The sequence below is a fragment of the Saccoglossus kowalevskii genome, chromosome 6, assembly GCF_978046115.1.
Source record: "Saccoglossus kowalevskii chromosome 6, keSacKowa6.1, whole genome shotgun sequence".
In the NCBI taxonomy this organism is placed as follows: Eukaryota; Metazoa; Hemichordata; class Enteropneusta; family Harrimaniidae; genus Saccoglossus; species Saccoglossus kowalevskii.
Window position 1 is genome coordinate 10,265,698 of NC_140646.1, and position 12,264 is coordinate 10,277,961.

Genomic DNA, 12,264 nt, shown 5'->3' on the forward strand with positions numbered 1-12,264 from the left:
AAAGTGTGGAAAAGTAGTGAAATGTTGTGGCAAAGTGCTGAAAAGTAGTGGCAAAGTACTGAAAAGTGTGGCAAAGTACTGAAAAGTTGTGGCAAAGTGCTGAAAAGTAGTGGCAAAGTACTGAAAAGTAGTGGCAAAGTGCTGAAAAGCGTGGATAGTACTGAAAAGTTGTGGCAAAGTAGAGGCAAAGCATTGAAGAATGTGGCAAATTAATGAAAAGTTGTGGCAAAGTGATGAAAAGTAGTGGCAAAGTACTGAAAAGCAGTGGCAAAGTGCTGAAAAGTGTGGCAAAGTACTGAAAAGTTGTGGCAAAGTGCTGAAAAGCAGTGGCAAAATGCTGAAAAGTAGTGGCAAAGACTGAAAAGCTGCGGCAAAGTACTGAAAAGTGTGGCAAAGTACTGAAAAGGTCTAGCAAAGTCGTGGCAAAGTACTGAAAAGTGCGGCAAAGTACTGAAAAGTTGTGGCAAAGTCGTGGCAAATACTGAAAAGTGTGGCAAAGTACTGAAATGTTGTGGCAAAGTACTGAAAAGTAGTGGCAAAGTACTGAAAAGTGTGGCAAAGTACTGAAAAGTTATGGCAAAGTGCTGAAAAGTAGTGGCAAAGTACTGAAAAGCAGTGGCAAAGTGCTGAAAAGTGTGGCAAAACACTGAAAAGTTGTGGCATAGTCGTGGCAAAGTACTGAAAATTGTGGCAAAGTACTGAAAAGTTGTGGCAAAGTGCTGAAGAGGAGTGGCAAAGTACCGAAATGTGTGGCAAAGTACTGAAATGTTCTGGCAAAGTACTGAAAAATAGAGGCAAAGTATTGAAAAGTGTGGTAAAACACTGAAAAGTTGTGGCAAAGTGCTGAAAAGTAGTGACAAAGTACTGAAAAGTGTGGAAAAGTAGTGAAATGTTGTGGCAAAGTGCTGAAAAATAGTGGCTAAGCACGGAAAAGTGTGGCAAAGTACTGAAAAGTTGAGGCAAAGTGCTGAAAAGTAGTGGCAAAGTATTGGAAACTAGTGGCAAAGTACTGAAAAGCGTGGATAGTACTGAAAAGTTGCGGCAAAGTAGAGGCAAAGCACTGAAAAGTGTGGCAAAGTAATGAAAAGTTGTGGCAAAGTGCTGAAAAGTAGTGGCAAAGTACTGAAAAGCAGTGGCAAAGTGCTGAAAAGTGTGGCAAAGTAATGAAAAGTTGTGGCAAAGTAGTGGCAAAGTACTGAAAAGTGTGGCAAAGTACTGAAAAGTTGTGGCAAAGTGCTGAAAAGTAGTGGCAAAGTACTGAAAAGTGTGGCAAAGTACTGAAAAGTTGTGGCAAAATGCTGAAAAGTAGTGGCAAAGTACTGAAAAGTAGTGGCAAATTAGAGGCAAAACACTGAAAAGTGTGGCAAAGTAATGAAAAGTTGTGGCATAGAGCTGAAAAGTAGTGGCAAAGTACTGAAAAGCAGTGGCAAAGTGCTGAAAAGTGTGGCAAAGTACTGACAAGTTGTGGTAAAGTAGTGGCAAAGCAATGAAATGTGTGGTAAAGTACTGAAAAGTTGTGGCAAAGTCGTGGCAAAGAACTGAAAAGTGTGGCAAAGTACTGAAAAGTTGTGGCAAAGTGCTGAAAAGTAGTGGCAAAGTACTGAAAAGTGTGGCAAAGTACTGAAAAGTTATGGCAAAGTGCTGAAAATAGTGGCAAAGTACTGAAAAGTAGTGGCAAAGTGCTGAAAAGTGTGGCAAAGTACTGAAAAGTTGTGGCAAAGTGCTGAAGAGGAGTGGCAAAGTACTGAAAGTGTGGCAAAGTACTGAAATGTTGTGGCAAAGTGCTGAAAAGCAGTGGCAAAGTACTGAAAAGTGTGGAAAAGTACTGAAATGTTTTGGCAAAGTGCTGAAAAGTAGTGGCAAAGTACTAAAAAATGTGGCAAAGTACTGAAAAGTTGTGGCAAAGTACTGAAATGTTCTGGCAAAGTACTGAAAAGTAGTGGCAAAGTATTGAAAAGTGTGGCAAAACACTGAAAAGTTGTGGCAAAGTGCTGAAAAGTAGTGACAAAGTACTGAAAAGTGTGGAAAAGTACTGAAATGTTGTGGCAAAGTGCTGAAAAGTAGTGGCAAAGCACTGAAAAGTGTGGCAAAGTACTGAAAAGTTGAGGCAAAGTGCTGAAAAGTAGTGGCAAAGTACTGAAAAGTGTGGCAAAGTACTGAAAAGTTGTGGCAAAATGCTGAAAAGTAGTGGCAAAGTACTGAAAAGTAGTGGCAAATTAGAGGCAAAACACTGAAAAGTGTGGCAAAGTAATGAAAAGTTGTGGCATAGAGCTGAAAAGTAGTGGCAAAGTACTGAAAAGCAGTGGCAAAGTGCTGAAAAGTGTGGCAAAGTACTGAAAAGTTGTGGCAAAGTGCTGAAAAGTAGTGACAAAGTACTGAAAAAGTGTGGAAAAGTACTGAAATGTTGTGGCAAAGTGCTGAAAAGTAGTGGCAAAGTACTGAAAAGTGTGGCAAAGTACTGAAAAGTTGTCGCAAAGTGCTGAAAAGTAGTGGCAAAGTACTGAAAAGCAGTGGTAAAGTGCTGAAAAGTGTGGCAAAGTACTGAAAAGTTGTGGCAAAGTCGTGACAAAGTACTGAACAGTTGTGGCAAAGTGCTGAAAAGCAGTGGCAAAGTGCTGAAAAGAGTGGCAAAGTACTGAAAAGTTGTGGCAAAGTGCTGAAAAGCAGTGGCAAAGTGCTGAAAAGTGTGGCAAAGTACTGAAAAGTTGTGGCAAAGTCTTGGCAAAGTACTGAAAAGTTGTGGCAAAGTGCTGAAAAGAGTGGCAAAGTACTGAAAAGTAGTGGCAAAGTGCTGAAAAGCAGTGGCAAAGTGCTGAAAAGAGTGGCAAAGTACTGAAAAGCAGTGGCAAAGTGCTGAAAAGTGTGGCAAAACACTGAAAAGTTGTGGCAAAGTCGTGGCAATGTACTGAAAATTGTGGCAAAGTGCTGAAGAGGAGTGGCAAAGTACCGAAATGTGTGGCAAAGTACTGAAATGTTCTGGCAAAGTACTGAAAAATAGAGGCAAAGTATTGAAAAGTGTGGCAAAACACTGAAAAGTTGTGGCAAAGTGCTGAAAAGTAGTGACAAAGTACTGAAAAGTGTGGAAAAGTAGTGAAATGTTGTGGCAAAGTGCTGAAAAGTAGTGGCAAAGTACTGAAAAGTGTGGCAAAGTACTGAAAAGTTGTGGCAAAGTGCTGAAAAGTAGTGGCAAAGTACTGAAAAGTAGTGGCAAAGTGCTGAAAAGCGTGGATAGTACTGAAAAGTTGTGGCAAAGTAGAGGCAAAGCATTGAAGAATGTGGCAAATTAATGAAAAGTTGTGGCAAAGTGATGAAAAGTAGTGGCAAAGTACTGAAAAGCAGTGGCAAAGTGCTGAAAAGTGTGGCAAAGTACTGAAAAGTTGTGGCAAAGTGCTGAAAAGCAGTGGCAAAATGCTGAAAAGTAGTGGCAAAGACTGAAAAGCTGCGGCAAAGTACTGAAAAGTGTGGCAAAGTACTGAAAAGGTCTAGCAAAGTCGTGGCAAAGTACTGAAAAGTGCGGCAAAGTACTGAAAAGTTGTGGCAAAGTCGTGGCAAATACTGAAAAGTGTGGCAAAGTACTGAAATGTTGTGGCAAAGTACTGAAAAGTAGTGGCAAAGTACTGAAAAGTGTGGCAAAGTACTGAAAAGTTATGGCAAAGTGCTGAAAAGTAGTGGCAAAGTACTGAAAAGCAGTGGCAAAGTGCTGAAAAGTGTGGCAAAACACTGAAAAGTTGTGGCATAGTCGTGGCAAAGTACTGAAAATTGTGGCAAAGTACTGAAAAGTTGTGGCAAAGTGCTGAAGAGGAGTGGCAAAGTACCGAAATGTGTGGCAAAGTACTGAAATGTTCTGGCAAAGTACTGAAAAATAGAGGCAAAGTATTGAAAAGTGTGGTAAAACACTGAAAAGTTGTGGCAAAGTGCTGAAAAGTAGTGACAAAGTACTGAAAAGTGTGGAAAAGTAGTGAAATGTTGTGGCAAAGTGCTGAAAAATAGTGGCTAAGCACGGAAAAGTGTGGCAAAGTACTGAAAAGTTGAGGCAAAGTGCTGAAAAGTAGTGGCAAAGTATTGGAAACTAGTGGCAAAGTACTGAAAAGCGTGGATAGTACTGAAAAGTTGCGGCAAAGTAGAGGCAAAGCATTGAAGAATGTGGCAAATTAATGAAAAGTTGTGGCAAAGTGATGAAAAGTAGTGGCAAAGTACTGAAAAGCAGTGGCAAAGTGCTGAAAAGTGTGGCAAAGTACTGAAAAGTTGTGGCAAAGTGCTGAAAAGCAGTGGCAAAATGCTGAAAAGTAGTGGCAAAGACTGAAAAGCTGCGGCAAAGTACTGAAAAGTGTGGCAAAGTACTGAAAAGGTCTAGCAAAGTCGTGGCAAAGTACTGAAAAGTGCGGCAAAGTACTGAAAAGTTGTGGCAAAGTCGTGGCAAATACTGAAAAGTGTGGCAAAGTACTGAAATGTTGTGGCAAAGTACTGAAAAGTAGTGGCAAAGTACTGAAAAGTGTGGCAAAGTACTGAAAAGTTATGGCAAAGTGCTGAAAAGTAGTGGCAAAGTACTGAAAAGCAGTGGCAAAGTGCTGAAAAGTGTGGCAAAACACTGAAAAGTTGTGGCAAAGTCGTGGCAATGTACTGAAAATTGTGGCAAAGTGCTGAAGAGGAGTGGCAAAGTACCGAAATGTGTGGCAAAGTACTGAAATGTTCTGGCAAAGTACTGAAAAATAGAGGCAAAGTATTGAAAAGTGTGGCAAAACACTGAAAAGTTGTGGCAAAGTGCTGAAAAGTAGTGACAAAGTACTGAAAAGTGTGGAAAAGTAGTGAAATGTTGTGGCAAAGTGCTGAAAAGTAGTGGCAAAGTACTGAAAAGTGTGGCAAAGTACTGAAAAGTTGTGGCAAAGTGCTGAAAAGTAGTGGCAAAGTACTGAAAAGTAGTGGCAAAGTGCTGAAAAGCGTGGATAGTACTGAAAAGTTGTGGCAAAGTAGAGGCAAAGCATTGAAGAATGTGGCAAATTAATGAAAAGTTGTGGCAAAGTGATGAAAAGTAGTGGCAAAGTACTGAAAAGCAGTGGCAAAGTGCTGAAAAGTGTGGCAAAGTACTGAAAAGTTGTGGCAAAGTGCTGAAAAGCAGTGGCAAAATGCTGAAAAGTAGTGGCAAAGACTGAAAAGCTGCGGCAAAGTACTGAAAAGTGTGGCAAAGTACTGAAAAGGTCTAGCAAAGTCGTGGCAAAGTACTGAAAAGTGCGGCAAAGTACTGAAAAGTTGTGGCAAAGTCGTGGCAAATACTGAAAAGTGTGGCAAAGTACTGAAATGTTGTGGCAAAGTACTGAAAAGTAGTGGCAAAGTACTGAAAAGTGTGGCAAAGTACTGAAAAGTTATGGCAAAGTGCTGAAAAGTAGTGGCAAAGTACTGAAAAGCAGTGGCAAAGTGCTGAAAAGTGTGGCAAAACACTGAAAAGTTGTGGCATAGTCGTGGCAAAGTACTGAAAATTGTGGCAAAGTACTGAAAAGTTGTGGCAAAGTGCTGAAGAGGAGTGGCAAAGTACCGAAATGTGTGGCAAAGTACTGAAATGTTCTGGCAAAGTACTGAAAAATAGAGGCAAAGTATTGAAAAGTGTGGTAAAACACTGAAAAGTTGTGGCAAAGTGCTGAAAAGTAGTGACAAAGTACTGAAAAGTGTGGAAAAGTAGTGAAATGTTGTGGCAAAGTGCTGAAAAATAGTGGCTAAGCACGGAAAAGTGTGGCAAAGTACTGAAAAGTTGAGGCAAAGTGCTGAAAAGTAGTGGCAAAGTATTGGAAACTAGTGGCAAAGTACTGAAAAGCGTGGATAGTACTGAAAAGTTGCGGCAAAGTAGAGGCAAAGCACTGAAAAGTGTGGCAAAGTAATGAAAAGTTGTGGCAAAGTGCTGAAAAGTAGTGGCAAAGTACTGAAAAGCAGTGGCAAAGTGCTGAAAAGTGTGGCAAAGTAATGAAAAGTTGTGGCAAAGTAGTGGCAAAGTACTGAAAAGTGTGGCAAAGTACTGAAAAGTTGTGGCAAAGTACTGAAAAATAGAGGCAAAGTATTGAAAAGTGTGGCAAAACACTGAAAAGTTGTGGCAAAGTGCTGAAAAGTAGTGACAAAGTACTGAAAAGTGTGGAAAAGTAGTGAAATGTTGTGGCAAAGTGCTGAAAAGTAGTGGCAAAGTACTGAAAAGTGTGGCAAAGTACTGAAAAGTTGTGGCAAAGTGCTGAAAAGTAGTGGCAAAGTACTGAAAAGTAGTGGCAAAGTGCTGAAAAGCGTGGATAGTACTGAAAAGTTGTGGCAAAGTAGAGGCAAAGCATTGAAGAATGTGGCAAATTAATGAAAAGTTGTGGCAAAGTGATGAAAAGTAGTGGCAAAGTACTGAAAAGCAGTGGCAAAGTGCTGAAAAGTGTGGCAAAGTACTGAAAAGTTGTGGCAAAGTGCTGAAAAGCAGTGGCAAAATGCTGAAAAGTAGTGGCAAAGACTGAAAAGCTGCGGCAAAGTACTGAAAAGTGTGGCAAAGTACTGAAAAGGTCTAGCAAAGTCGTGGCAAAGTACTGAAAAGTGCGGCAAAGTACTGAAAAGTTGTGGCAAAGTCGTGGCAAATACTGAAAAGTGTGGCAAAGTACTGAAATGTTGTGGCAAAGTACTGAAAAGTAGTGGCAAAGTACTGAAAAGTGTGGCAAAGTACTGAAAAGTTATGGCAAAGTGCTGAAAAGTAGTGGCAAAGTACTGAAAAGCAGTGGCAAAGTGCTGAAAAGTGTGGCAAAACACTGAAAAGTTGTGGCATAGTCGTGGCAAAGTACTGAAAATTGTGGCAAAGTACTGAAAAGTTGTGGCAAAGTGCTGAAGAGGAGTGGCAAAGTACCGAAATGTGTGGCAAAGTACTGAAATGTTCTGGCAAAGTACTGAAAAATAGAGGCAAAGTATTGAAAAGTGTGGTAAAACACTGAAAAGTTGTGGCAAAGTGCTGAAAAGTAGTGACAAAGTACTGAAAAGTGTGGAAAAGTAGTGAAATGTTGTGGCAAAGTGCTGAAAAATAGTGGCTAAGCACGGAAAAGTGTGGCAAAGTACTGAAAAGTTGAGGCAAAGTGCTGAAAAGTAGTGGCAAAGTATTGGAAACTAGTGGCAAAGTACTGAAAAGCGTGGATAGTACTGAAAAGTTGCGGCAAAGTAGAGGCAAAGCACTGAAAAGTGTGGCAAAGTAATGAAAAGTTGTGGCAAAGTGCTGAAAAGTAGTGGCAAAGTACTGAAAAGCAGTGGCAAAGTGCTGAAAAGTGTGGCAAAGTAATGAAAAGTTGTGGCAAAGTAGTGGCAAAGTACTGAAAAGTGTGGCAAAGTACTGAAAAGTTGTGGCAAAGTGCTGAAAAGTAGTGGCAAAGTACTGAAAAGTGTGGCAAAGTACTGAAAAGTTGTGGCAAAATGCTGAAAAGTAGTGGCAAAGTACTGAAAAGTAGTGGCAAATTAGAGGCAAAACACTGAAAAGTGTGGCAAAGTAATGAAAAGTTGTGGCATAGAGCTGAAAAGTAGTGGCAAAGTACTGAAAAGCAGTGGCAAAGTGCTGAAAAGTGTGGCAAAGTACTGACAAGTTGTGGTAAAGTAGTGGCAAAGCAATGAAATGTGTGGTAAAGTACTGAAAAGTTGTGGCAAAGTCGTGGCAAAGAACTGAAAAGTGTGGCAAAGTACTGAAAAGTTGTGGCAAAGTGCTGAAAAGTAGTGGCAAAGTACTGAAAAGTGTGGCAAAGTACTGAAAAGTTATGGCAAAGTGCTGAAAATAGTGGCAAAGTACTGAAAAGTAGTGGCAAAGTGCTGAAAAGTGTGGCAAAGTACTGAAAAGTTGTGGCAAAGTGCTGAAGAGGAGTGGCAAAGTACTGAAAGTGTGGCAAAGTACTGAAATGTTGTGGCAAAGTGCTGAAAAGCAGTGGCAAAGTACTGAAAAGTGTGGAAAAGTACTGAAATGTTTTGGCAAAGTGCTGAAAAGTAGTGGCAAAGTACTAAAAAATGTGGCAAAGTATTGAAAAGTTGTGGCAAAGTACTGAAATGTTCTGGCAAAGTACTGAAAAGTAGTGGCAAAGTATTGAAAAGTGTGGCAAAACACTGAAAAGTTGTGGCAAAGTGCTGAAAAGTAGTGACAAAGTACTGAAAAGTGTGGAAAAGTACTGAAATGTTGTGGCAAAGTGCTGAAAAGTAGTGGCAAAGCACTGAAAAGTGTGGCAAAGTACTGAAAAGTTGAGGCAAAGTGCTGAAAAGTAGTGGCAAAGTACTGAAAAGTGTGGCAAAGTACTGAAAAGTTGTGGCAAAATGCTGAAAAGTAGTGGCAAAGTACTGAAAAGTAGTGGCAAATTAGAGGCAAAACACTGAAAAGTGTGGCAAAGTAATGAAAAGTTGTGGCATAGAGCTGAAAAGTAGTGGCAAAGTACTGAAAAGCAGTGGCAAAGTGCTGAAAAGTGTGTCAAAGTACTGAAAAGTTGTGGCAAAGTGCTGAAAAGTAGTGACAAAGTACTGAAAAAGTGTGGAAAAGTACTGAAATGTTGTGGCAAAGTGATGAAAAGTAGTGGCAAAGTACTGAAAAGTGTGGCAAAGTACTGAAAAGTTGTCGCAAAGTGCTGAAAAGTAGTGGCAAAGTACTGAAAAGCAGTGGTAAAGTGCTGAAAAGTGTGGCAAAGTACTGAAAAGTTGTGGCAAAGTCGTGACAAAGTACTGAACAGTTGTGGCAAAGTGCTGAAAAGCAGTGGCAAAGTGCTGAAAAGAGTGGCAAAGTACTGAAAAGTTGTGGCAAAGTGCTGAAAAGCAGTGGCAAAGTGCTGAAAAGTGTGGCAAAGTACTGAAAAGTTGTGGCAAAGTCTTGGCAAAGTACTGAAAAGTTGTGGCAAAGTGCTGAAAAGAGTGGCAAAGTACTGAAAAGTAGTGGCAAAGTGCTGAAAAGCAGTGGCAAAGTGCTGAAAAGAGTGGCAAAGTACTGAAAAGCAGTGGCAAAGTGCTGAAAAGTGTGGCAAAACACTGAAAAGTTGTGGCAAAGTCGTGGCAATGTACTGAAAATTGTGGCAAAGTGCTGAAGAGGAGTGGCAAAGTACCGAAATGTGTGGCAAAGTACTGAAATGTTCTGGCAAAGTACTGAAAAATAGAGGCAAAGTATTGAAAAGTGTGGCAAAACACTGAAAAGTTGTGGCAAAGTGCTGAAAAGTAGTGACAAAGTACTGAAAAGTGTGGAAAAGTAGTGAAATGTTGTGGCAAAGTGCTGAAAAGTAGTGGCAAAGTACTGAAAAGTGTGGCAAAGTACTGAAAAGTTGTGGCAAAGTGCTGAAAAGTAGTGGCAAAGTACTGAAAAGTAGTGGCAAAGTGCTGAAAAGCGTGGATAGTACTGAAAAGTTGTGGCAAAGTAGAGGCAAAGCATTGAAGAATGTGGCAAATTAATGAAAAGTTGTGGCAAAGTGATGAAAAGTAGTGGCAAAGTACTGAAAAGCAGTGGCAAAGTGCTGAAAAGTGTGGCAAAGTACTGAAAAGTTGTGGCAAAGTGCTGAAAAGCAGTGGCAAAATGCTGAAAAGTAGTGGCAAAGACTGAAAAGCTGCGGCAAAGTACTGAAAAGTGTGGCAAAGTACTGAAAAGGTCTAGCAAAGTCGTGGCAAAGTACTGAAAAGTGCGGCAAAGTACTGAAAAGTTGTGGCAAAGTCGTGGCAAATACTGAAAAGTGTGGCAAAGTACTGAAATGTTGTGGCAAAGTACTGAAAAGTAGTGGCAAAGTACTGAAAAGTGTGGCAAAGTACTGAAAAGTTATGGCAAAGTGCTGAAAAGTAGTGGCAAAGTACTGAAAAGCAGTGGCAAAGTGCTGAAAAGTGTGGCAAAACACTGAAAAGTTGTGGCATAGTCGTGGCAAAGTACTGAAAATTGTGGCAAAGTACTGAAAAGTTGTGGCAAAGTGCTGAAGAGGAGTGGCAAAGTACCGAAATGTGTGGCAAAGTACTGAAATGTTCTGGCAAAGTACTGAAAAATAGAGGCAAAGTATTGAAAAGTGTGGTAAAACACTGAAAAGTTGTGGCAAAGTGCTGAAAAGTAGTGACAAAGTACTGAAAAGTGTGGAAAAGTAGTGAAATGTTGTGGCAAAGTGCTGAAAAATAGTGGCTAAGCACGGAAAAGTGTGGCAAAGTACTGAAAAGTTGAGGCAAAGTGCTGAAAAGTAGTGGCAAAGTATTGGAAACTAGTGGCAAAGTACTGAAAAGCGTGGATAGTACTGAAAAGTTGCGGCAAAGTAGAGGCAAAGCATTGAAGAATGTGGCAAATTAATGAAAAGTTGTGGCAAAGTGATGAAAAGTAGTGGCAAAGTACTGAAAAGCAGTGGCAAAGTGCTGAAAAGTGTGGCAAAGTACTGAAAAGTTGTGGCAAAGTGCTGAAAAGCAGTGGCAAAATGCTGAAAAGTAGTGGCAAAGACTGAAAAGCTGCGGCAAAGTACTGAAAAGTGTGGCAAAGTACTGAAAAGGTCTAGCAAAGTCGTGGCAAAGTACTGAAAAGTGCGGCAAAGTACTGAAAAGTTGTGGCAAAGTCGTGGCAAATACTGAAAAGTGTGGCAAAGTACTGAAATGTTGTGGCAAAGTACTGAAAAGTAGTGGCAAAGTACTGAAAAGTGTGGCAAAGTACTGAAAAGTTATGGCAAAGTGCTGAAAAGTAGTGGCAAAGTACTGAAAAGCAGTGGCAAAGTGCTGAAAAGTGTGGCAAAACACTGAAAAGTTGTGGCAAAGTCGTGGCAATGTACTGAAAATTGTGGCAAAGTGCTGAAGAGGAGTGGCAAAGTACCGAAATGTGTGGCAAAGTACTGAAATGTTCTGGCAAAGTACTGAAAAATAGAGGCAAAGTATTGAAAAGTGTGGCAAAACACTGAAAAGTTGTGGCAAAGTGCTGAAAAGTAGTGACAAAGTACTGAAAAGTGTGGAAAAGTAGTGAAATGTTGTGGCAAAGTGCTGAAAAGTAGTGGCAAAGTACTGAAAAGTGTGGCAAAGTACTGAAAAGTTGTGGCAAAGTGCTGAAAAGTAGTGGCAAAGTACTGAAAAGTAGTGGCAAAGTGCTGAAAAGCGTGGATAGTACTGAAAAGTTGTGGCAAAGTAGAGGCAAAGCATTGAAGAATGTGGCAAATTAATGAAAAGTTGTGGCAAAGTGATGAAAAGTAGTGGCAAAGTACTGAAAAGCAGTGGCAAAGTGCTGAAAAGTGTGGCAAAGTACTGAAAAGTTGTGGCAAAGTGCTGAAAAGCAGTGGCAAAATGCTGAAAAGTAGTGGCAAAGACTGAAAAGCTGCGGCAAAGTACTGAAAAGTGTGGCAAAGTACTGAAAAGGTCTAGCAAAGTCGTGGCAAAGTACTGAAAAGTGCGGCAAAGTACTGAAAAGTTGTGGCAAAGTCGTGGCAAATACTGAAAAGTGTGGCAAAGTACTGAAATGTTGTGGCAAAGTACTGAAAAGTAGTGGCAAAGTACTGAAAAGTGTGGCAAAGTACTGAAAAGTTATGGCAAAGTGCTGAAAAGTAGTGGCAAAGTACTGAAAAGCAGTGGCAAAGTGCTGAAAAGTGTGGCAAAACACTGAAAAGTTGTGGCATAGTCGTGGCAAAGTACTGAAAATTGTGGCAAAGTACTGAAAAGTTGTGGCAAAGTGCTGAAGAGGAGTGGCAAAGTACCGAAATGTGTGGCAAAGTACTGAAATGTTCTGGCAAAGTACTGAAAAATAGAGGCAAAGTATTGAAAAGTGTGGTAAAACACTGAAAAGTTGTGGCAAAGTGCTGAAAAGTAGTGACAAAGTACTGAAAAGTGTGGAAAAGTAGTGAAATGTTGTGGCAAAGTGCTGAAAAATAGTGGCTAAGCACGGAAAAGTGTGGCAAAGTACTGAAAAGTTGAGGCAAAGTGCTGAAAAGTAGTGGCAAAGTATTGGAAACTAGTGGCAAAGTACTGAAAAGCGTGGATAGTACTGAAAAGTTGCGGCAAAGTAGAGGCAAAGCACTGAAAAGTGTGGCAAAGTAATGAAAAGTTGTGGCAAAGTGCTGAAAAGTAGTGGCAAAGTACTGAAAAGCAGTGGCAAAGTGCTGAAAAGTGTGGCAAAGTAATGAAAAGTTGTGGCAAAGTAGTGGCAAAGTACTGAAAAGTGTGGCAAAGTACTGAAAAGTTGTGGCAAAGTGCTGAAAAGTAGTGGCAAAGTACTGAAAAGTGTGGCAAAGTACTGAAAAGTTGTGGCAAAATGCTGAAAAGTAGTGGCAAAGTACTGAAAAGTAGTGGCAAATTAGAGGCAAAACACTGAAAAGTGTG